At 47.3% G+C, this 25,959-nt stretch overlaps 1 pseudogene; it reads right to left on the reverse strand.

Moving 5' to 3' along the window:
- Positions 1-1,874: 1,874 nt before the first annotated feature.
- LOC142193529 (uncharacterized) lies at positions 1,875-25,636 on the reverse strand (annotated as a pseudogene).
- Positions 25,637-25,959: the final 323 nt, after the last annotated feature.

Here is a 25,959-nt window from a genome sequence, read left to right on the forward strand (position 1 = left end):
ATTTCTTAATTTTACCAAGTGAAGAATAAAGGAAACCAATATATACAATTACTGGCTTCTGCCCGCAACTTCATCCGTGTGTTGTTGGCATCGATGATCCATCTATATTTAGCAAATTGCTGCCTTCGATGGTTTGCCAGCTCTGGCATTTTGGCAGCTCACAAGCTGTCCTGATGTTGACCTTGTTCCTCACACCATGCCTGTGATTGTTCCAGCATCTCAGCAGCTCACTGGGATGCCATATAATGAGTGTGTTGTTGGCATTGATGATCCGCATGCTCCGGCGTTTTGGCAGCTCTCAAGTTGTCCTGCTGCTGAACTTGTTTCTTGCACTGTGCCTGTGATTGTTTCGGCATCTCAGCACCTCACTGGGACATCATATAATGAGTGTGTTGTTGGCGTCGATGATCCCCGTCAGCTGTGCTTGAGGAGAACTCTGTGACTTCTGGCTTCCTTTATAGTTGTCATTGTTTGCGACAAATTAGATTCTCTTTTTCCCGGCATGTTGAAAATTGTCAAACTGCCAATTTGGATTAAAGTTGTAACATAATAACATAAATAATGTGTTCAGAATTGTAACCAGAGGTGCAGGAAAAGTGGAACAAAAGCTGTAGATAGATACATGTTTGCAGTGCTTGTGCATTGACTATTAATTGTACAAGGGGGTGGAGCTTTTAGAGGTGCAATTGTGACAGTTTCATCTGTACATGAAAAGAAAGCAAAAAAAAAAACCAAAACAACAACAGTGGGTAAGTACAATTATGACCCTTTACCAATTTGTTGTAAGGCCTCATCTTATATCTAGGCTGCAGTTTGGGGCTTTACCAGAGATGTAAATAGGAATGGCGGGGCCCCGTGGCGAACTTTTAACATGCCCCCCCCCCTCCAATCAATGTTTAAGACCTCAACTGACTCCCCCCCCCCCCCCCAGCATACCACCTATAACTGGATTCTGGTGTCATATTAAAGCTGAGATTCTATCTGTGATACAATCAGTACCAGCAAAAGTCAGATACCACCCAATACCCAACCACTTGATGTAATAGTTTGGTACTGGGGCAGGCACAGGCTGGTATTACTGAGCTGTAAAAAACCAAATACCATGATATTCCCACTCTAGTAATACTAGACTGTAGTTGCAGTTGTATCTAGTTTGATATGAAACTGGATAAGAGTCAGTTAGCGGCTAGTATTTGGCTGGTCTAGTACTGACCAGTGCCTGGCTCTTCCTGGACCCCCTGGTGTTGGTAGTTACTTTCATAATAATTGGGGACTTAGTTTTAGCTTTTCTACTGGCTAACACTGAGCCTCACATTAATGGACAGCTGTCAATCTCTCAAGCATACTGTCCTGTCACTTACCACCAGGGGAGGCGCTGTTCTTCATGACTACCTACAGAGTCTTATCATTTATGCCATTTTTTTCACACTTGGTGAATATTTCCAATATGGCCACTGCTGGAAAGGTTTTTAAAAATGAAGTAAAGTAAAAATGTACCATTACATCAGTACAATATATATATATATATATATATATATATATAAACACATTGGTAAAATGGCTAAGCTAAAAGCAGAAAATCAGGCTTAATTTGCACCAAAAACTAATCTACATGTTTTGCACCATATTTCTTAGGTGGTTTAGAATCTTTTTTGCTCCTCTGATGCTGCAGTATTATGGATTAGCAGATAAAGGACGTGACTAGGCCGGACACTCAATAAGTGGACAATGGATTACAAGAGTTTACTAAAGGGAAACACAATATTTCTAACAAATGATATCAAAGAAGAATCCATAGAACAGAAACGGAATCTTAGACCCTGGATACAATGTAATTCCATATCTTATATTGGCTTATCTTCCATTTCTTCTCCTCAGTCTTCATTAATTTGCTCTTTAGGAATATTTTGTGCCTTCAAAAAGATAAAGATAAAATTAACTATTTATAACCAGGGTTGGGGGGATATCGTCACTCCATAGGGAGAGACCACCATTTAGGTGTGTGGAGTCTTATTAAGCCATGAGCACTCCACTGTGCAAAGGAACATGGGAAGAATATGCAAATCTGACTTCCATGATGTAATTAGGAAGTCAGTGCCTCAGTCATGCACGCCAATAGAGGGCGCTCCCTGAAGATGTGCAAGTCTATCTTCCATGATGTAATTAGTTAGACAGAGCCTCAGTCATACAACCCAATAGAAGCCTCTCACCTCTGCCAGATCAGTCCTCTCTGAGCCAAGCTGACGAGATGCAATAACATCAAAACAGCTGTCCTTGGCTGAGAGACTACCTGGTAAAATCCCAACATCATTGCAAACAAAGGCCTCTGAGAAGGTCGGTAAGATGTTAAAGGAAGATGTTATTGGGTTCTATGACTGAGGCACTGTCTTCCTAATTACATCATGGAAGTCAGATTTGCATATTCTCCCATATTTATAACTAGTGATCAAAGGTTTATAAAATGACAGCGAGAGGAAGAACATATTTAACATTGCAATATAATAAAATGAATCTGCTTAATAGACAAGGTCAGACTGAACATAAAAACAATGAAAGAAATATTTGAGATACATCAATTGAAAACATGTTAGCTATAAATATACAGTTAATGTACTCTAGGTGATCCATTATATGGTCATTGTATGGGGTAAGTACCAATAGGGGCTGCAGAGGAAGCAATCACACAGAACCCCTAGTGTCTGGGGGCTTCCAATGGTCACCTAAGAAGACACCAATAATATTATGCAAAAGTAAAAGTTAAATATCTTTATCAAGGACACCATCATTTCATGATCTTACCACAAAGTGATATATAGACCATCCTGTGTGTATATGTGTATTCTATGTGTGTGTGTGTGTGTGTGTGTATCCTATGTGTGCAGGGTCGGACAGGCCTACCGGGGAACCGGTGAATCCCCCAGTGGGCCCCGACCCCGAATGTTAATTCCTCATTTAACCACGGCAAAATCATTGTTCAGGGGCCCGAACGGGATCCTGAGCAATGGCTCCGGACAGGTTATTACATTTAGCCTTTATCCAAGTACGAAATCCAGCATTCACCAGACAGTAGATGATTAAAACTTCAACTTTTATTATCAATCCATAAAACAGCCATAAAGTTCATGGGGAGGCTCGGCAACAACAAAGCGCATCACGACTAGCGATACCAACGCGTTTCGGAACGAAGTTCCTTCATCATGAAGGAACTTCGTTCCGAAAAGCGTCGGTATCACTAGTCGTGATGCGCTTTGATGTTGCCGAGCCTCCCCATGAACTTTATGGCTGTTTTATGGATTGATAATAAAAGTTGAAATTTTAATCATCTACTGCCTGGTAAATGCTGGATTTCGTACTTGGATAAAGACTACTTAAGACCGGCACAAGTCCTCCGGACTCCGTGCATCCCGGCCTTACATGAATTTGTTCATTCAAAGGGTGAGCTGGAAAACGATTTTAGTTTTATGATAATTACATTTAGCCATTGTGTCTCAGTACCGCTGATCTGCAGGGTACTGGCGGTGGGCCCCTAGAAACAATTCCACTGGTGGGCCCTAGACACCCCAGTCCCACCCTGTATGTGTATGTGTATCCTATATGTATACTATGTGTATGTGTATCCTATATGTATGGCCCCCAATGGCTGTATTGTGTAATGCAGCCTTTCCATAATTTTGCATTTGTGATAATGTTTTGATTAAATTTCAAGAAATGAAAATCATTTTCAAAAATGTAGATCAGATTTCTCTGGGGCGGGGTCTCCGTGTGCTGAATGTCATGCAATGATTTCTCTGGGGCGGGGTCTCCGTGTGCTGGATGTCATGCAGTGATTTCTCTGGGGCAGGGTCTGCGTGTGCTGGATGTCATGCAGTGATTTCTCTGGGGCGGGGTCTCCGTGTGCTGGATGTCATGCAGTGATTTCTCTGGGGCGGGGTCTCCGTGTGCTGGATGTCATGCAGTGATTTCTCTGGGGAGGGGTCTCTGTGTGCTGATGGTCATGCAGTGATTTCTCTGGGGAGGGGTCTCTGTGTAATTTCTCGGGGGCGGGGTCTCCATGTGCTGGATGTCATGTAGTGATTGCTCTGGGGTGGGGTCTCTGTGTGCTGGATGTCATGCAGTGATTTCTCTGGGGCAGGGTCTGCTTGTGCTGGATGTCATGCAGTGATTGCTCTGGGGCGGGGTCTCCGTGTGCTGGATGTCATGCAGTGATTTCTCTGGGGCGGGGACTCCATGTGCTGGATGTCATGCAGTGATTTCTCTGGGGCGGGGTCTCCGTGTGCTGGATGTCATGCAGTGATTTCTCTGGGGCGGGGTCTCCGTGTGCTGGATGTCATGCAGTGATTTCTCTGGGGTGGGGTCTCTGTGTGCTGGTGGTCATACAGTGATTTCTCTGGGGCGGGGTCTCTCTGTGTGCTGGATGTCATGCAGTGATTTCTCTGGGGCGGGGTCTCTGTGTACTGGATGTCATACAGTGATTGCTCTGGGGCGGGGTCTCCGTGTGCTGGCTGTCATACAGTGATTGCTCTGGGGCGGGGTCTCCGTTTGCTGGATGTCATGCAGTGATTTCTCTGGGGCAGGGTCTCTGTGTACTGGATGTCATACAGTGATTGCTCTGGGGCGGGGTCTCCGTGTGCTGGCTGTCATACAGTGATTGCTCTGGGGCGGGGTCTCCGTGTGCTGGATGTCATGCAGTGATTGCTCTGGGGCGGGGTCTCTGTGTGCTGATGTCATGCAGTGATTGCTCTGGGGCGGGGTCTCCGTGTGCTGGTGGTCATACAGTGAATTCTCTGGGGCGGGGTCTCCGTGTGCTGGATGTCATGCAGTGATTTCTCTGGGGCAGGGTCTGCTTGTGCTGGATGTCATGCAGTGATTGCTCTGGGGTGGGGTCTCCATGTGCTGGATGTCATGCAGTGATTTCTCTGGGGCAGGGTCTGCGTGTGCTGGATGTAATGCAGTGATTGCTCTGGGGCGGGGTCTCCGTGTGCTGGATGTCATGCAGTGATTTCTCTGGGGCGGGGACTCCATGTGCTGGATGTCATGCAGTGATTTCTCTGGGGCGGGGTCTCTGTGTGCTGGATGTCATGCAGTGATTTCTCTGGGGCGGGGTCTCCGTGTGCTGGATGTCATGCAGTGATTTCTCTGGCGCGGGGTCTGCGTGTGCTGGATTTAATGCAGTGATTGCTCTGGGGCGGGGTCTCCGTGTGCTGGATGTCATGCAGTGATTGCTCTGGGGCGGGGTCTGCGTGTGCTGGATGTCATGCAGTGATTTCTCTGGGGTGGGGTCTCTGTGTGCTGGTGGTCATACAGTGATTTCTCTGGGGCGGGGTCTCTCTGTGTGCTGGATGTCATGCAGTGATTTCTCTGGGGCGGGGTCTCTGTGTATTGGATGTCATGCAGTGATTTCTCTGGGGCGGGGTCTCTGTGTGTTGGATGTCATGCAGTGATTCCTCTGGGGTGGGGTCTCCGTGTGCTGGATGTCATGCAGTGATTTCTCTGGGGCGGGGTCTCTGTGTACTGGATGTCATACAGTGATTGCTCTGGGGCGGGGTCTCCGTGTGCTGGATGTCATGCAGTGATTGCTCTGGGGCGGGGTCTCTGTGTGCTGATGTCATGCAGTGATTGCTCTGGGGCGGGGTCTCCGTGTGCTGGATGTCATGCAGTGATTGCTCTGGGGCGGGGTCTCTGTGTGCTGGATGTCATGCAGTGATTACTCTGGGGCGGGGTCTCCGTGTGCTGTATGTCATGCAGTGATTGCTCTTAGGCGGGGTCTCTGTGTGCTGGATGTCATGCAGTGATTGCTCTGGGGCGGGGTCTCCGTGTGCTGGATGTCATGCAGTGATTTCTCTGGCGCGGGGTCTGCGTGTGCTGGATGTAATGCAGTGATTGCTCTGGGGCGGGGTCTCTGTGTCCTGGATGTCATACAGTGATTGCTCTGGGGCGGGGTCTCCGTGTGCTGGCTGTCATACAGTGATTGCTCTGGGGCGGGGTCTCCGTGTGCTGGATGTCATGCAGTGATTGCTCTGGGGCGGGGTCTCCGTGTGCTGATGTCATGCAGTGATTGCTCTGGGGCGGGGTCTCCGTGTGCTGGATGTCATGCAGTGATTGCTCTGGGGCGGGGTCTCCGTGTGCTGATGTCATGCAGTGATTTCTCTGGGGCGGGGTCTCCGTGTGCTGGATGTCATGCAGTGATTGCTCTGGGGCGGGGTCTCCGTGTGCTGATGTCATGCAGTGATTGCTCTGGGGCGGGGTCTCCGTGTGCTGGATGTCATGCAGTGATTGCTCTGGGGCGGGGTCTCTGTGTGCTGGATGTCATGCAGTGATTGCTCTGGGGCGGGGTCTCCGTGTGCTGATGTCATGCAGTGATTTCTCTGGGGCGGGGTCTCCGTGTGCTGGATGTCATGCAGTGATTGCTCTGGGGCGGGGTCTCCGTGTGCTGGATGTCATGCAGTGATTGCTCTGGGGCGGGGTCTCCGTGTGCTGATGTCATGCAGTGATTTCTCTGGGGCGGGGTCTCCGTGTGCTGTATGTCATGCAGTGATTGCTCTGGGGCGGGGTCTCTGTGTGCTGGATGTCATGCAGTGATTGCTCTGGGGCGGGGTCTCTGTGTACTGGATGTCATACAGTGATTGCTCTGGGGCGGGGTCTCCTTGTGCTGGCTGTCATACAGTGATTGCTCTGGGGCGGGGTCTCCGTGTGCTGGATGTCATGCAGTGATTGCTCTGGGGCGGGGTCTCTGTGTGCTGGATGTCATGCAGTGATTGCTCTGGGGCGGGGTCTCTGTGTGCTGATGTCATGCAGTGATTGCTCTGGGGCGGGGTCTCCGTGTGCTGTATGTCATGCAGTGATTGCTCTGGGGCGGGGTCTCTGTGTGCTGGATGTCATGCAGTGATTGCTCTGGGGCGGGGTCTCCGTGTGCTGGATGTCATGCAGTGATTGCTCTGGGGCGGGGTCTCTGTGTGCTGATGTCATGCAGTGATTTCTCTGGGGCGGGGTCTCCATGTGCTGATGTCATGCAGTGTTACCACCTATTAGGCTTTAATCTGTATCAACATTAAAAGGGCTTATATCTTTGGAATGGCTGAACAGATGTTGTCAAACAAAACATCAAAATGGCTTAGACCTGTGATATTATATAGAGAGCAATGTGTCCCCTCTATACAGTGATCCTATATAGACAGAGAGCTGCGGGATGTGACATCATTATAGCAGTATATTGTATCTCAGTACCTGGCGCCTTCTCCTCAGGTATATAAGAAGTCCGGCCATGAGTCCGGTGGAGATCACTGTGACGATTATTCTTAGGATGATATTGAATCTAAGTTTATATCCTAGAAGATAAGATAAGAAAGGTTGATATTACACGAGACACAATAAGTGATGGGAGAAGATGAATAAACGGGAGGGTTTGTTACAAATTACCCTGAATGTTCGGGGGTTTGTCACCCATCAATCACTACATTACTCCTTCAGGGTATAAGAGTAGGCTCAGGAGAGTCGGGGAAACAAACATTGACTCCGCACTCCTCTCGCTTCTCCTGGGCTCCCGCACGGGGTCCAGCTGTCCTTTGGAGTCATCCTCTAATCTCCTGGGTGACATAACAGGCGCCGGGGACCACCGAGCCCTCAGCTGCCCCCCTGGACCCACCATGTCACCTAGGAGGCTGGACAGTGAGGGAGCTCGGGGGAGACAAGGAAAGGTGAGTAGCAGAGTTTAGTAGTAGTGAGGTAGTGCTAGGAAATAATGGACCGGTGATGAACAAATAAATAAATGAAATAATTTTAAAAAAATAAAAATTCCTTCCATGTCTTTTAGAGAGAACCTTTCACCACCTTCACTAATTCAGGTTCTTAGTATCTGTTAATCTGGTCACAATTGGAATTTTCTCTCGAGCCCTCACCATTGTCCACAGAGCAACAAGTGCAGCTATCACAATTCCTAATGCACAAAATTGTCTGACCCCTGTATAAGCAATGCCGCCCCTGCTACCTCTTGTGTCACCCCCTCTACCTCATAGATTGTAAGCTCTTTTGAGCAGGGCCCTCAGTCCCATTGTGTGAAATGACGTTCTTTGTTATGTCTGTCTGTATCTGAACCCTATAAATTGTACAGTGCTGCGGAATATGTTGGCGCTATATAAATAAAATGTATTATTATTATTATTATTAGTTTTGGTGCCCGCTGTACTTTTTAACCTCTGTTATGTCAGATGGGCAGACATCTCCCCTCCCCCCACATCTGCTCCTGTCTGACACACAGAGCCTAAATACCATCTCAAATACCAAAACTAATAGCAGTGATTGCTCCGGAGTGGTGGGGGCTGGAGAAATAATCCAACGGTGCTGGAATTAGTGTAAATCTGTCAGTAAAAGATGGCTTGGTGGAGGCGTGAGATGCAATATCAGGAAGGTGAATGAGATAGTAACAAATCTTATGAAATGAATCTGCTGTATGGATTGTTACATTCATAACATCTCAAATTCTGCTACTTGTCCCCTTTCACTTAATGGAGAAGTAAAAATTTACCTAGAAGTCCAAAAAATGAATAATCATGTAAAATGGTGGAGGATATGTGAGTTATTATACTGTGGGGTCTCTATTGGCCCAATAGTGTATTAGGTGGAGGTCCAATGGGAGGTGATACAAACCAATCATTTCTACTCTCCTTCCCCGGCATTTTTTGGGCCCCTTGTGGTGTTTAATGCTCTCCTGGCGACATCATGCCCCTGGGGTCACTGCTGAGGCCTGTGATTGGGTCCTGGCGGTTACATGGGTACCTGAGACCAAGAGAGAGTTCCAGGCACTCCAGAAGAGGCCCAAAAGAGGTGGGGGAAGGGGAGTATAAATGTTTTACACCTCCTTGGACCTCTCTTGGGTTTGACGTGACCCTGCAGTATAATAATTTCCCTCCTGGTTCTATCCGAACTTGTTCAACCTAAAACAAACCAGGGAGCCGAGCCACCCGAACACAAAACTAAAGAAATCTTGGGGGGAACCCTCACCTGTAGTTATGTAGATAGGTAAAGGACCTACCTGTACGTTTACCCCTCAGTGTAATGTCTCCTGTCCAGGGGGTCCTCCAATGTTGGATGAGAGACCTCACAAGTCACCGACGTCCCATTAACCCCTGCTCTCCTGTATGTGCTGATCACCGACCACGTCCAGTCCGGGTCTTGCCGTTTTGTAGTGTTTATATCATGTGAATGTGGGGATCCAGGAGATCTCTGCAGGTGGATTCCCACCAATGGCTCCACACTCTGGAGATCCATCACTGGTCAGGGTTAGGTATGTAGATGGCTGAGCTGAAAGTGAATGAATAGTGATTTGTAGGTGACCAGTGGTAGTCACCAGAGACTCTTCTGCCTATGGCCGGATTCCATATTGGGACTCACTCCTGATCTGACATTTTTTCTCCCAGAAATATTTATTGTAACTTACAGATTATTGATGGGAATACAGGTCGAGATGTACCAACCTCAAGAGACTGGTTTCTGCAAATATTTGTGGGTTTGGTTATTTTTTTTTGGCCTGAACCTTAACTACTATTATTATACCCCAGGGTCTCTTCATACGGCTGAGGCCTGTGATTGGACCTCCAGGATCACATGGGGCATTCCAACATCATTGCATTGTTATAACCCACATGACCACTGAGGACCAGCTAAGGCCCCAATGGTCATTCACGGCCACTAACATCATTCAGGAGTTTAGAAGAGGCCAAAAGAGGATTCCAAGGCACCGCCGGATGCCACAAGACCAACAGCGCATGTTCTTACCTAATACTTGTAGTTCTGTGGATCTGAAGAATGTGCCCGCATCATTTACAACCTCACAGGTATACGTCCCCTCATCAGATATGTCCGTGTTACTGATAGTCAGCGATAAGTTGTCACTTCTCATCCTTGGACTGCAGTTGCTGTACGATGTCTTTGTCTTGTCTTCTCCGATCTTATATGATGTTATACAGGATGAATTAGATAAATGAAGTTTCCATGTGACATAAAGTAACGTGTCCCCGGGCTCGGCCTCACACTGCAGGACCACGGGCCGACCTCTCGGCACCATCACCACGTCTAGGTAGATAATAACATGAAAAATATCAACAATTAATGTTTTACCAACTAGATTTCATTAAAGTTTTAACACCCTACATAACACAAAAAGAAAAAACATCAAAAAGTAGCAGAAAGCTAAAGAAACAATGTAACAATGTGATAATCGCAATAACAAGGCCACAAGTGGTGGCTGAAGACACTGAGTCCACAATCCAGATCATGTAAAGACATAGAAAATATACAAAAGTCAAGACACGTAGACCGCCTGGACAAAGAAAGACACAGCAGGAGGGAATTGGGGAAGGGGAAAAATCAGGAGTAGGGTTGAGTGATCCAGATCGGAAAAGATCGAATTCCGATCCTGATCTTTTTTGTCGGGATCGAGGTCTCACGTTAGTTCCCACAATGCTTGGCCACTGGCCAATTATTGTGGGAAACAATGTTGTTAGCTTTTCCCAGAATAATTGGCCAGTAGACAAGTATTGTGGGAACTAACGTGAGACCTCGATCACAACAAAAAAGAACGGGATAGGAATCCGATCTTTTCCGATCCTGATCGCTCAACCCTAATCAGCAGGCATAAAAGAAAGCAATAGAGGGTATATAGAGCAAAGTGGACATGTCGGTGGTCCTTACAGAGTCATCTACCAGACTGGATGAAGTAAAGAACCCATAGATACCACATGACCTGGAAGGTCTCCATCCGAATATTCAACAGCACCATTAAATATTCAATGCCCAATATCAGACATTCTCATGTGACTCTAATGTGACCCCTGATGGCCCAATCGCAGAACTCAGCGGTGACCCCGGGCCCATGGCATCACCCAGGAGACCAAGAGAGAGTGCCGGACAACTCAAGGAGTAAGGGAAGGCGAGCACAGAAAATTCTGAAGGGTTCACAAAAATTCTTGTGCCACTGTATATACCTAACCTAATGACCCTGCTAACAAAACTAGAGGGACAAGTAGATCTGTAGAGACACTTACCCAATGATACGGGGCCTGGGAATAAGAGAACCAGACTGATCCCAAAACACGCTGATCCCAGAAGAGTCATTACTTTATTCTGTCACAAAAAGAAAACTGAAATCTAGAATATTTATTATATAATAAAACCTCCTGTTCAAAAATTTTCCATCTGTCATAGACTGGTTAATGGTTGAGTTACACACAAAAATATCAGATATCCGGCTCACAGCTCCTCACAGGTAGACATTGTCATCTCAGAAACTTTTTGAAATTTTTGGGTAAAACTTTATTCATTAACATTAGTTTATGAAGTGACAATGGCTGCGGTCGGCCATGAAGGGGGGGTAAGAGGCCGAGCAGGAGGAGTAAAGGATTAGGAAATATAACCTACTAGCTGGTACCAGCGACTTGGTCTGCGGTGATTGTAGCAGTGGGTGTATACAGGCGCGGGTAAGGTTTACGTAGTGTGTATAAGGGATGGGATATGAAATGTAACTTTGTATCTTGTTTTTGCTGTAATTCAGAGAATACGTGAGACTTTTGTGTTGCAGTTACTTTGTATTAGAGCCGCTATATATACGGTGTTGTGAGAAACTTTACATAGTGACTTTGGGACAGAAGTATTTGAAGTTAACCCTTTCCCGCCGATGGCATTTTTTGATTTTCGTTTTTGACTCCCCTCCTTCTAAACCCCATAACTTTTTTATTTATCCGCTCCCAGAGCCATATGAGGTCTTAATTTTTGCGGGACAAATTTTTCTTCATGATGCCATGATTAATTATTCTATGTAACGTACTGGGAAGCAGGGAAAAAATTCAAAATGGGGTGGATTTCAAGAAAAAATGCATTTCTGCGACTTTCTTACGGGCTTTGGTTTTACGGTGTTCACTGTGCAACCAAAATGACATGTCCCCTGTATTCTGTGTTTCGTTACGATTCCGGGGATACCAAATTTATATGGTTTTATTTACATTTTGACCCCTTAAAAACAAATCCAAAACTGTTAAAAAATTATTTTTTGAAAAGTCGCCATATTCCGACAGCCGTAACTTTTTTATACTTGCGTGTACGGGGATGTATATGGTGTCTTTTTTTGCGGGACCGGGTGTACTTTGTAGCTCTACCATTTTAAGGAAATGTTATTGCTTTGATCACTTTTTATTCAAATTTTTATCAGAATCAAAACAGTGAAAAAACAGCGGTTTGGCACTTTTGACCATTTTTCCCGCTACGGCGTTTACCGAACAGGAAAAATATTTGTATAGCTTTGTAGAGCGGGCGATTTCGGACGTGGGGATACCTAACATGTATGTGTTTCACAGTTTTTAACTACTTTTATATGTGTTCTAGGGAAAGGGGGGTGATTTGAATTTTTAATCCTTTTTTATTTCTTTTTATATTTTTTTTACTTTTTTTTAAACTTTTTTTTTGCATTTATTAGACCGCCTAGGGGTATTGACATGGGTGGGCGGTGTCGCGGATTGTCAGAGCGGTGGGGGTCGGCAAACATGGCTGCTCCGGAACGTTAAAGAGCGCCTCCTGGAGTATCGTTAAGGTGAGGGGCAAAGTGGTAAAGTATATGTATATGTGATTGTGTGGGGTTAGGGGCGAGGCTGCAGAGGGCAATAGGAATTTTGTGGCTTGCTATGGTCCAAAGTGTGTGAGATTGCAGAGATGGTGGTGTGAGTTTGGGGTTTGTGGGGGTCCTGGGAAAAACGTATGTGCGCTATTGTGACGAAAAGTAGCCTATTGCGCAATGGGGTGTAGTAACTATGTTTGTGGAAACTTTCAGCCAAATTGGTTGAGCGGGTTTTGCGTGATTGAGGAACAAACATCCGAACACACAAACCCACAAACATCCAAACTCACAAACTTTCACATTTATAATATTAATAGGATAAAGGAAGCTGTGATGGCAAAGACCAGCGATGGGAAAACTGCAACAAAAACGAAATGTAACTACACTGAGAATTTATCATGTAACAAAGTAACAAACATTGGGGGTGAGAGGTGACAACCCAAACATTGTGCTTTACCCTTACTAACAAAAAAACTACTTTAAAGTTCTTTTACTTTATTCTGACGATATTTTGCATATTTTTCACACAAGAAAATTTCAATTTTGTTGACGTTTTGTTAAATTTATAAATTAATAAAAAATTACAATGTTACTATTTTGTTCATTGATCTCCCTTTATCTGTCGCGTGACCCAAAACTGGAGATTGATATTTCCACAAATGTTTTCTTTTAAAAAATTGACATGGGGTGTTGGTACAATTTAAGGGTTAAAATTCCCTTCTCTTAAAAAGTGTTTCTAGGTATTGGACTCGCCCGCCCCTGCCCCCCTTACCTCTGGATACAACGCCCAGGACGATAGTAGAGGCTGCCTGCACTGTGCCCAAGAATAGTCAGAGTAAGATGAAGCCATTTGTAAGTATCCGCTCAGCAGAACTTCCTGACCAGCTCAGAGTCATAGAAATGTGGTCAGGAGCTGGTCACTCACAAAATCTAATGTAGTCCAGCTTCAGGTTCTCAAAGTAAACCACAGACGTGCAAGAAAACACCTGCAAAAACCTTCACATATAAGAGAATTTCTATATTGCTTATTGAATTCAGGTAGATAACAAAACCCCAGCCCTGCAGATAGATAGGTTACTGTCACCAGACCCAGTATATCACCCCAGCCCTGCAGATAGATAGGTTACTGTCACCAGAACCAGCATATCACCCCAGCCCTGCAGATAGATAGGTTACTGTCACCAGACCCAGCATATCACCCCAGCCCTGCAGATAGAAAGGTTACTGTCACCAGACCCAGCATATCACCCCAGCCCTGCAGATAGATAGGTTACTGTCACCAGACCCAGCATATCACCCCAGTCCTGCAGATAGATAGGTTACTGTCACCAGAACCCGCATATCACCCCAGCCCTGCAGATAGATAGGTTACTGTCACCAGAACCAGCATATCACCCCAGCCCTGCAGATAGATAGGTTACTGTCACCAGAACCCACATATCACCCCAGCCCTGCAGATAGATAGGTTACTGTCACCAGAACCAGCATATCACCCCAGTCCTGCAGATAGATAGGTTACTGTCACCAGAACCAGTATATCACCCCAGCCCTGCAGATAGATAGGTTACTGTCACCAGACCCAGCATATCACCCCAGCCCTGCAGATAGATAGGTTACTGTCACCAGAACCAGCATATCACCCCAGCCCTGCAGATAGATAGGTTACTGTCACCAGAACCCGCATATCACCCCAGCCCTGCAGATAGATAGGTTACTGTCACCAGAACCAGCATATCACCCCAGTCCTGCAGATAGATAGGTTACTGTCACCAGACCCAGCATATCACCCCAGTCCTGCAGATAGATAGGTTACTGTCACCAGACCCAGCATATCACCCCAGCCCTGCAGATAGATAGGTTACTGTCACCAGACCCAGCATATCACCCCAGCCCTGCAGATAGATAGGTTACTGTCACCAGACCCAGCATATCACCCCAGCCCTGCAGATAGATAGGTTACAGTCACCAGACCCAGCATATCACCCCAGCCCTGCAGATAGATAGGTTACTGTCACCAGAACCAGCATATCACCCCAGCCCTGCAGATAGATAGGTTACTGTGACCAGAACCAGCATATCACCCCAGCCCTGCAGATAGATAGGTTACTGTCACCAGAACCCGCATATCACCCCAGTCCTGCAGATAGATAGGTTACTGTCACCAGAACCAGCATATCACCCCAGCCCTGCAGATAGATAGGTTACTGTCACCAGAACCAGCATATCACCCCAGCCCTGCAGATAGATAGGTTACTGTCACCAGAACCAGCATATCCCCCAGCCCTGCAGATAGATAGGTTACTGTCACCAGCACCAGCATATCACCCCAGTCCTGCAGATAGATAGGTTACTGTCACCAGAACCCGCATATCACCCCAGCCCTGCAGATAGATAGGTTACTGTCACCAGAACCAGCATATCACCCCAGTTCTGCAGATAGATAGGTTACTGTCACCAGAACCAGTATATCACCCCAGCCCTGCAGATAGATAGGTTACTGTCACCAGAACCAGCATATCACCCCAGCCCTGCAGATAGATAGGTTACTGTCACCAGAACCCACATATCACCCCAGCCCTGCAGATAGATAGGTTACTGTCACCAGAACCAGCATATCACCCCAGTCCTGCAGATAGATAGGTTACTGTCACCAGACCCAGCATATCACCCCAGTCCTGCAGATAGAAAGGTTACTGTCACCAGAACCAGCATATCACCTCAGCCCTGCAGATAGATAGGTTACTGTCACCAGAACCCGCATATCACCCCAGCCCTGCAGATAGATAGGTTACTGTCACCAGAACCAGCATATCACCCCAGTCCTGCAGATAGATAGGTTACTGTCACCAGAACCAGTATATCACCCCAGCCCTGCAGATAGAAAGGTTACTGTCACCAGACCCAGCATATCACCCCAGCCCTGCAGATAGATAGGTTACTGTCACCAGACCCAGCATATCACCCCAGTCCTGCAGATAGATAGGTTACTGTCACCAGAACCCGCATATCACCCCAGCCCTGCAGATAGATAGGTTACTGTCACCAGAACCCGCATATCACCCCAGCCCTGCAGATAGATAGGTTACTGTCACCAGAACCAGCATATCACCCCAGTCCTGCAGATAGATAGGTTACTGTCACCAGAACCAGTATATCACCCCAGCCCTGCAGATAGATAGGTTACTGTCACCAGACCCAGCATATCACCCCAGCCCTGCAGATAGATAGGTTACTGTCACCAGAACCAGCATATCACCCCAGCCCTGCAGATAGATAGGTTACTGTCACCAGAACCCAGCATATCACCCCAGCCCTGCAGATAGATAGGTTACTGTCACCAGAACCAGCATATCACCCCAGCCCTGCAGATAGATAGGTTACTGTCACCAGAACCAGCATATCACCCCAGCCCTGCAGATAGATAGGTTACTGTCACCAGAACCAGCATATCCCCCCAGCCCTGCAGATAGATAGGTTACTGTCACCAGCACCAGCATATCACCCCAGTCCTGCAGATAGATAGGTTACTGTCACCAGAACCCGCATATCACCCCAGCCCTGCAGATAGATAGGTTACTGTCACCAGAACCAGCATATCACCCCAGTCCTGCAGATAGATAGGTTACTGTCACCAGAACCAGTATATCACCCCAGCCCTGCAGATAGATAGGTTACTGTCACCAGACCCAGCATATCACCCCAGCCCTGCAGATAGATAGGTTACTGTCACCAGAACCAGCATATCACCCCAGCCCTGCAGATAGATAGGTTACTGTCACCAGAACCCGCATATCACCCCAGCCCTGCAGATAGATAGGTTACTGTCACCAGAACCAGCATATCACCCCAGTCCTGCAGATAGATAGGTTACTGTCACCAGACCCAGCATATCACCCCAGTCCTGCAGATAGAAAGGTTACTGTCACCAGAACCAGCATATCACCTCAGCCCTGCAGATAGATAGATTACTGTCACCAGAACCCGCATATCACCCCAGCCCTGCAGATAGATAGGTTACTGTCACCAGAACCAGCATATCACCCCAGTCCTGCAGATAGATAGGTTACTGTCACCAGACCCAGCATATCACCCCAGTCCTGCAGATAGATAGGTTACTGTCACCAGAACCAGCATATCACCCCAGCCCTGCAGATAGATAGGTTACTGTCACCAGAACCAGCATATCACCCCAGTCCTGCAGATAGATAGGTTACTGTCACCAGACCCAGCATATCACCCCAGTCCTGCAGATAGATAGGTTACTGTCACCAGACCCAGCATATCACCCCAGCCCTGCAGATAGATAGGTTACTGTCACCAGAACCAGCATATCACCCCAGCACTGCAGATAGATAGGTTACTGTCACCAGACTCAGCATATCACCCCAGCCCTGCAGATAGGTTACTGTCACCAGACCCCAGCATATCACCCCAGTCCTGCAGATAGATAGGTTACTGACACCAGAACCAGAATATCTCCCCAGTCCTGCAGATAGATAGGTTACTGTCACCAGAACCAGCATATCATCCCAGCCCTGCAGATAGATAGGTTACTGTCACCAGAACCAGCATATCACCCCAGTCCTGCAGATAGATAGGTTACTGTCACCAGTACCAACATATCACCCCAGCTTTGCAGATAGATAGGTTACTGTCACCAGACCCAGCATATCACCCCAGCCCTGCAGATAGATAGGTTACTGTCACCAGAACCAGCATATCATCCCAGCCCTGCAGATAGATAGGTTACTGTCACCAGAACCAGCATATCACCCCAGTCCTGCAGATAGATAGGTTACTGTCACCAGTACCAACATATCACCCCAGCTTTGCAGATAGATAGGTTACTGTCACCAGAACCAGCATATCACCCCAGTCCTGCAGATAGATAGGTTACTGTCACCAGTACCAACATATCACCCCAGCTTTGCAGATAGATAGGTTACTGTCACCAGACCCAGCATATCACCCCAGCCCTGCAGATAGATAGGTTACTGTCACCAGACCCAGTATATCACCCCAGCCCTTCAGATAGATAGGTTACTGTCACCAGACCCAGCATATCACCCCAGCCCTGCAGATAGATAGGTTACTGTCACCACAACCAGCATATCACCCCAGCCCTGCAGATAGATAGGTTACTGTCACCAGACCCAGCATATCACCCCAGCCCTGCAGATAGATAGGTTACTGTCACCAGAACCAGTATATCACCCCAGCCCTGCAGATAGATAGGTTACTGTCACCAGAACCAGTATATCACCCCAGCCCTGCAGATAGATAGGTTACTGTCACCAGAACCAGCATATCACCCCAGCCCTGCAGATAGATAGGTTACTGTCACCAGACCCAGCATATCACCCCAGTCCTGCAGATAGATAGGTTACTGTCACCAGAACCAGCATATAACCCCAGCCCTACAGATAGATAGGTTACTGTCACCAGAACCAGCATATCACCCCAGCCCTGCAGATAGATAGGTTACTGTCACCAGAACCAGCATATCACCCCAGTCCTGCAGATAGATAGGTTACTGTCACCAGAACCAGCATATCACCCCAGTCCTGCAGATAGATAGGTTACTGTCACCAGAACCAGCATATCACCCCAGCCCTGCAGATAGATAGGTTACTGTCACCAGAACCAGCATATCACCCCAGCCCTGCAGATAGATAGGTTACTGTCCCCAGAACCTGCATATCACCCCAGCCCTGCAGATAGATAGGTTACTGTCCCAGAACCAGCATATCACCCCAGCCCTGCAGATTGATAGGTTACTGTCACCAGACCCAGCATATCACCCCAGCCCTGCAGATAGATAGGTTACTGTCACCACAACCAGCATATCACCCCAGCCCTGCAGATTGATAGGTTACTGTCACCAGACCCAGCATATCACCCCAGCCCTGCAGATAGATAGGTTACTGTCACCACAACCAGCATATCACCCCAGTCCTGCAGATAGATAGGTTACTGTCACCAGAACCAGCATATCACCCCAGCCCTGCAGATAGATAGGTTACTGTCCCCAGAACCTGCATATCACCCCAGCCCTGCAGATAGATAGGTTACTGTCCCCAGAACCAGCATATCACCCCAGCCCTGCAGATAGATAGGTTACTGTCCCCAGAACCAGCATATCACCCCAGCCCTGCAGATAGATAGGTTACTGTCACCAGACCCAGCATATCACCCCAGCCCTGCAGATAGATAGGTTACTGTCACCAGACCCAGCATATCACCCCTAGCCCTGCAGATAGATAGGTTACTGTCACCAGAACCAGCATATCACCCCAGTCCTGCAGATAGATAGGTTACTGTCACCAGACCCAGCATATCACCCCAGCCCTGCAGATAGATAGGTTACTGTCCCCAGAACCAGCATATCACCCCAGCCCTGCAGATAGATAGGTTAGCGAGCCTTCACACGATGTAGCGCTGATTCAGAATGAGCGCGGTAAAAAGCAGCTCTTATTGAGTTGAATGGGAGCCGGCATACGTGCGCTCCCCATTGAAATCAATGGGAGGCTTTTTTCCCTATGCTTTCAATGTATTACGCACATATGCCAGCTCCCATTCAACTCAATAAGAGCTGCTTTTTACGCGCTCATTCTGAACGTCTTTTTACGATTAGAATGAGCGCAGCGTTACATCGTGTGAAGGCTCCGTACAAACCATCCTCAGGTTATTATTATTCACTGACAGGTATACAGAGACTGTAAGAAATGAGGGTCTGCCATTGTGTATTTACGTAGGGCCAAGTGTCCCAGAATCCACACGACCCACATCTTGGGATCTGCTATAATATTGTGACACAGAAATGACAACCAACAACTAGAAACAGTTGTCTATGCTCAACATGTAATGTGAACAGGGGCAAAGGTGTCACTGAGTGATCAATGTGGGGCCTCCGCTTAAAGGGATTTTCCAGAACGTTTTATGTGAAGTCTTATCCTTGATAGGTCACCACTGGAGGTTCCAGATACAGATACTATCCTATACTGTAGCTAATCTTCCTGTGGAGTCAGAGCATGTAATAAGAACTGCCTTGTATTTCTCTATGACGTGGATTCGGTTCTGCACGTGGGAATGTTTTGTGCCGTTTGGACTATGGTGACATTTCCCATTGGTGACAGCAGAAGGCGAAGAGTAAGAGGATTCGCGGATACTGAAAAGGAAATCACAAGGGAAATAAAACTGCTGGAAATGCCAGAACACCCAGGTCTATAGCAGAAGGCGGGCAGGTTCACTCCTAGGAATTCAAAGCTGATTTTGATGCTGAATTTGGAGAATTGAGGTCCATTCACACGGAGGAATTTGGTGTGGAATTTCAGCGCTGAAAAAAAAGCTTCCCTTTGACTTCAATGGGCCTCCTTTTTCCACTAGTGAAAGGACCCCAAGTGTCGCTGAACTTTACCTACTGGGCAGCGCCAAATTCCAAATTCTGGAAAAATATTTTGAGAAATTCAGAGTCAAAAAAGCAGAGTCGTCTGGTCATTCAAAAACTTAAAAGAAATGTTACAGAGCATCAAAAACATTCCAACTCCAAAAACATCCTGAAGGTGGCAGCAGCGAGCTGTAGACGATGAAAGACGTAGGAAAGGCAGAAAGTGACGACTCAACATTAAATCTGCAAGGGTCAAGCCAGAAAACAAAAAACGATCGCCCTAAAAGTGAATGAGAAGCGGCAAATGTTCTGCTGATTATTATTTTAGTTATTTGCAGAGATATTATTGACCGCAGGGACCCGACATCGCCAGGAGATCACTGGACACCGTGAGGGGCCAAAAAGAGGCGATGAAAGGTGAGTATGAAGGGTTATTTATTCTTACACCACCTCTGGGCCTCCACCTACAATACTCCGGGGTCTGAAGACACCGCACTGTATATTACTGTCACAGAGGACATTTGAATTCATCCATTAAAAACCCAACAATTTGGTGAAACCTGTCTTGACTTGGTTTGGATATTATGACGTTTGTGCACGGCACATGTTGCTGTGTCATCTTTAGGGCCGGCCAAGCAGATGAATAGAGATGAAGGAAACCTATTCGTAGTAACATCGTCTTGCTACAAAGTTTTGTAAAATTTGGGTTTGGCCAAACTCAACATTTGTGGGGTTCACCAATCGTGAATCGTTATTGTACTATGGGGGGGTCTTTAGACCTCATAATATAGTAAGCAGAGGCCCAGAGTAGGGAGGAGATGAAGGAGGGGAGGAGGAAGAGGAGGGGGAGGAGGAAAAAGAGGAGGAGGAAGAGGAGGAGGGGGAAGAGGAGGAGGAGGAGGAGGAGGGGGAGGGAGGAGGAAAAAGAGGAGGAGGGGGAAGAGGAGGAAGAGGAGGGGGAGGAGGAAAAAGAGGAGGAGGAAGAGGAGGAGGGGGAAGAGGAGGAGGAGGAGGGGGAGGGAGGAGGAAAAAGAGGAGGAGGGGGAAGAGGAGGGGGAGGAGGAGGAGGAGGAAGAGGGGGAGGAGGAGGGAGGAGGAAGAGGAGGGGGAGGAGGAAAAAGAGGAGGAGGAAGAGGAGGAGGGGGAAGAGGAGGAGGAGGAGGAGGAGGGGGAGGGGGAGGGAGGAGGAAAAAGAGGAGGAGGGGGAAGAGGAGGGGGAGGAGGAGGAAGAGGGGGAGGAGGAGGGAGGAGGGGGAGGAGGAAGTGGAGGAGGAGGAAGAAGAGGAGGAGGAGGAAGAGGAGGAGGGGGATGAGGAGGGGAGGAGGAGGAGGAGGAGGAGGGAGGAGGAAGAGGAGGGGGAGGAGGAAGTGGAGGAGGAGGAAGAAGAGGAGGAGGGGGAGGAGGAAGAGGAGGAGGAGGAAGAGGAGGAGGAGGGGGAGGAGGAGGAAGAGGAGGAGGAGGAAGAGGAGGAAGAGGAAGAGGAGGAGGAAGAAGAGGAGGAGGGGGAGGAGGAGGAGGGGAGGAGGAGGAAGAAGAGGAGGAGGAGGAAGAGGAGGAGGGGGAGGAGGAGGGGAGGAGGAGGAGGAGGGAGGAGGAAGAGGAGGGGGAGGAGGAAGTGGAGGAGGAGGAAGAAGAGGAGGAGGGGGAGGAGGAAGAGGAGGAGGAGGAAGAGGAGGAGGAGGGGGAGGAGGAGGAAGAGGAGGAGGAGGAAGAGGAGGAAGAGGAGGAAGAGGAAGAGGAGGAGGAGGAAGAGGAGGAGGAGGGGGAGGAGGAGGAAGAGGAGGGGGAGGAGGAAGTGGAGGAGGAGGAAGAAGAGGAGGAGGGGGAGGAGGAGGAAGAGGGGAAGAGGAGGGAGGAGGAAGAGGAGGGGGAGGAGGAAGTGGAGGAGGAGGAAGAAGAGGAGGAGGAGGAAGAGGAGGAGGAGGAGGAGGAGGAGGGGAGGAGGGGAGAAGGAGGAGGAAGAGGAGGAGGGAGGAGGAAGAGGAGGGGGAGGAGGAAGTGGAGGAGGAGGAAGAAGAGGAGGAGGGGAGGAGGAGGAGGAAGAGGAGGAGGAGGAAAAAGAGGAGGAAGAGGAGGGGGAGGAGGAGGAAGAGGAGGATGAGGGGGAGGAGGAGGAGGAGGAAGAGGAGGAGGGAGGAGGAAAAGGAGGGGGAGGAGGAAGTGGAGAAGGAGGAAGAAGAGGAGGAGGAGGGGAGGAGGAGGAGGAAGAGGAGGAGGAGGAAGAGGAGGAGGGGAGGAGGAGGATTTGGAGATGAGCTGTGTCCATTCCTTGCTGTGGTGAATACTGTGAAATACTCAAAAACTGAAATATTTCCACATATTTTTGGATGGTCGTGTGATGTTGGCCTTCCTGTCATACTCCAGCCTGTGCCACCTATCTGTGGACTTGATGCCCCTTTACCGCTCTCTGGATACCTCACTGGTGCAGTATGTTGGCACCCTGCCAGGTTTATGTAGAACATGACTGAACATTTGGGAATTTCCTTTCCTACAAGGAAGAAACAATTAATATTTTTGAATGTCCTGGAATTTCCTGGAAGACTCTGCAAGGCGAGGAGCTGCACCTGCCCGTTCCCTGTATGGGAATCTTCAGATGGCGATGGGGATTTTCTCATGTGATTCTTAGATGAGCCAACCCATAATTCTCCTCAATATGTTCATGACAACAACATTGTATCCCTGATAATGACATGTAATAAATGTGTCCACGCCTCGTATTCCCAAAATGTTTTTCCCATGAATTTTTTTTGGTGGCTTCAAATGGGGAATTTGTGACTCCTCTGTTAAGACGCACAACTATGTACACGGTCACCTTAGACATCTAACGTCTTGTGAAGCTAAGAAGCCTGTGATGACCCTTATGTGCCCCATCACCCATTCTGCACCTCACTAGCCCCATTGTATGAATGTGAGTAGAGTATAATCCGTCATTGTAGTGTGTGGGCGTGTGACGGACTGATGCTGAGGCTGAAGCCCCTTCCAAAAACCATCGAGCCCTTTATTAAGTATGACATACAAAAGGCTGTCCTAATATACCTGGCCCACTACCATGACAGGCTGCAATGCATAACACGGCCACTAGGTGGCCACACAGATATATATATATATATATATATATATATATATATATATATATATATATATATATATATAGTATAGCACGTGACTCTGTGATGTAATATCATGAAATAATCCAGATGTCATTCTGTAGGGATTTTCTATAGTGCTGTTTTGTGACTATCGGAGCAGGATTGTGCGGTCACATGACAAACTCCTAGCCAATGAAACACAATCCTTGTCATCACAACAAGATGAGATGTCGCTGATCGTCTGCATATCTAGTGCGCTATAGCTTGTGTTTGTTCCGTCTCTCCACATATCAGCAGTTAATTGGTTAACGAGAGGAATTTATTATTTCATAGTTGTACATGGAAATGAATAATAAGAATAATCTTAACTTTGGGAAAAGTCGGGGATTTTTATTTTAGCAGGAACATGTTACTAATATTTAGCAAAACTTAGGTGCATTCACATCAGATATTGGGTGCGAACATCACCGACAAAGCTGCTGGAGTCTTATCTACACCTGTTGTCTTATCTACAGCCGGCTATGACTGTCACACTACGTGAGCGACTCTTAGCTACAGTATAATCAGTCCAGATAGCTAAGAGAGACCCCTATGGATGAAGGGCCAATGGGCCCCTGGTTGTGGAATACATCACCCCTCCCCCCTCCCTTGTTCCAGTGACCCATATACAAGTGCTATAAGTCCTCCTTGGTAGAGAAGGGTTAATTGTCAGCGACTCCAGAGATGTCTATTCCTTATCACAAATACATCTGCCTTGAGTAGAGCGAAATCAATACAACTGCGTCCTGGGATTTGGCTTTTGCTTATTTGAATTGATTTTAAATTTTTTTGTGCCAATAACATTTCTATCAGTTTTGAGTTGAGCGTCTCATATATCTCTCTATATGAATTCTTGTCCGTCTGTCTGTTCTCTAATGCAAACCAAACGACCGGACCGATCTTCACCAAATTTGGTACAGAGATACTTCAGGTATCCGGGAAGGTTTATGATAGACTCCAACTCGCTCGGACGTACCGTTGCTGAGATACAGCATTCCAAACACAGTGCCCCCCCCCTTAGCCAATACAAACCTGCAAGTCTTTCACTCATATTCCAACTGCAATACACACGGTCACTCCACATGCACAATACAACACTGATATCCAAACTGAGATACACGCATCAGAGGATTAGATACACAGATCAGCACACAGTATCACACGCCAGAGAATTACATACACGTCTCAGCACACAGTCCCACACACCAGAGGATTAAATACGCGCTTCTGCACACAGTTCCACACACTGAAGGATTTGATACGTGCATCTGCACACGGTTTCACATGCCGAAGGATTAGATACAGGCGTCTACACACTCCAGAGGATTAGATACACGCGTCTGCACAGTGTACCACATGCCGTAGGATTAGATACACACGTCTACACACAGTTCCACACTCCAGAGGATTAGATACATGCGTCTGCACACAGTACCACATGCAGTAGGATTAGATACACGCCTCTTTACACAATACCACACAGGGGAGGATTAGATACGTGTGTGTGCACACAGTACCACACTTTGGAGGATTAAATTCATGCCTCTGCACACAGTACCACAAGCCAGAGAATTAGATACGCGTCTCCGCACACAGTATCACACGGGGGGATTAGATACGCGCGTCTGCACACAGTACCACACGGGAGAGGATTAGATACGTGCGTCTACACACAGTACCACAGCCATAGAATTAGATACGCAAATCTGCACACAGTACCACATGCCGGGGGATTAGATACGTGCCTCTTCACACAATACCACACAGGGGAGGATTAGATACACGCGTCTTCACACAATTGTACACGCCATAGGATTAGATACACGCGTCTGCACACAGCACCACATGCCGTAGGATTAGATACGCGCGTCTACGCACAGTACCACATGCTGTAGAATTAGATACACGGGTATGCACACAGTCTCACACACCAGAAGATTAGATACGCACTTCTGTACACAGTTCCACACCCAAATCAATAGTGGATAGTTCAACCACACCAATGAGGATAGATTAGAAGTAAACTTTTAATTTCTCCTCATTGGTGGGGTTCATAAATTTTGTGAATTCTATGGGCTAGAAATGAAAATCTAGGCCAGTGAGACGGTGATGTACATTTCAGATATAGAATCAGTTTTCTAGGATGTTGATTCTGCCACCTCCAACCCATTATCTACCAAAGTGGGGCTAACAGTGTATACAACATGCAGACAAGCCCAAAAAATTGCAAAAATTTACTTTGTGACTATTTGAAGACAAAAAAAACCCCGTAGTTTTACTAATAAATATGGCCTGCTGTCAGACTGTCCTCTAACTCCTTCATCCCTGGCTCAGCTTGGTTATTGAGAGAGAAGATGCCCCAGGACGGACGATCCATTCAGAGCGGTGTATTACATGCTGATCTCGATGTCCCCGCACCAGAAGAGGACGTGCTTAATCCATGGCAAGGTGCACAAGTGTGCTGGGAACATCCTCCGAGAGTCCTTACCCGCAGGCACAAATGATAAGTTATCTGACATGACCGATGGCCCTACCCAATCCCCACCCCTGTCCTGCCCACTTTTAGAAAATGAAAAATTTCATTTGTGACAACTTTAATCACATTTGGCTATAACAAAGCTCTTAAGCCAGTGGTGTGAAACTTTTTTAATACCAAAGAAGTGGAGTCCTAGAGCCGACCCCACAGGGCTTTGTATAGACAGAGCCTGTTGGGCTTCCATGCTGTCTGTTGTGCGGTCAACATTGAATTGCTGACAGGTTCCTTTTCAAGGACTATTTTTGTTTTGTGGTTTTGTTCTTGTTTTTCCCCATAAAATAGGAACTAGTACAACAGAGGACTTGA

Source organism: Leptodactylus fuscus, chromosome 2 (assembly GCF_031893055.1).
Source record: "Leptodactylus fuscus isolate aLepFus1 chromosome 2, aLepFus1.hap2, whole genome shotgun sequence".
Classification (NCBI taxonomy): Eukaryota; Metazoa; Chordata; class Amphibia; order Anura; family Leptodactylidae; genus Leptodactylus; species Leptodactylus fuscus.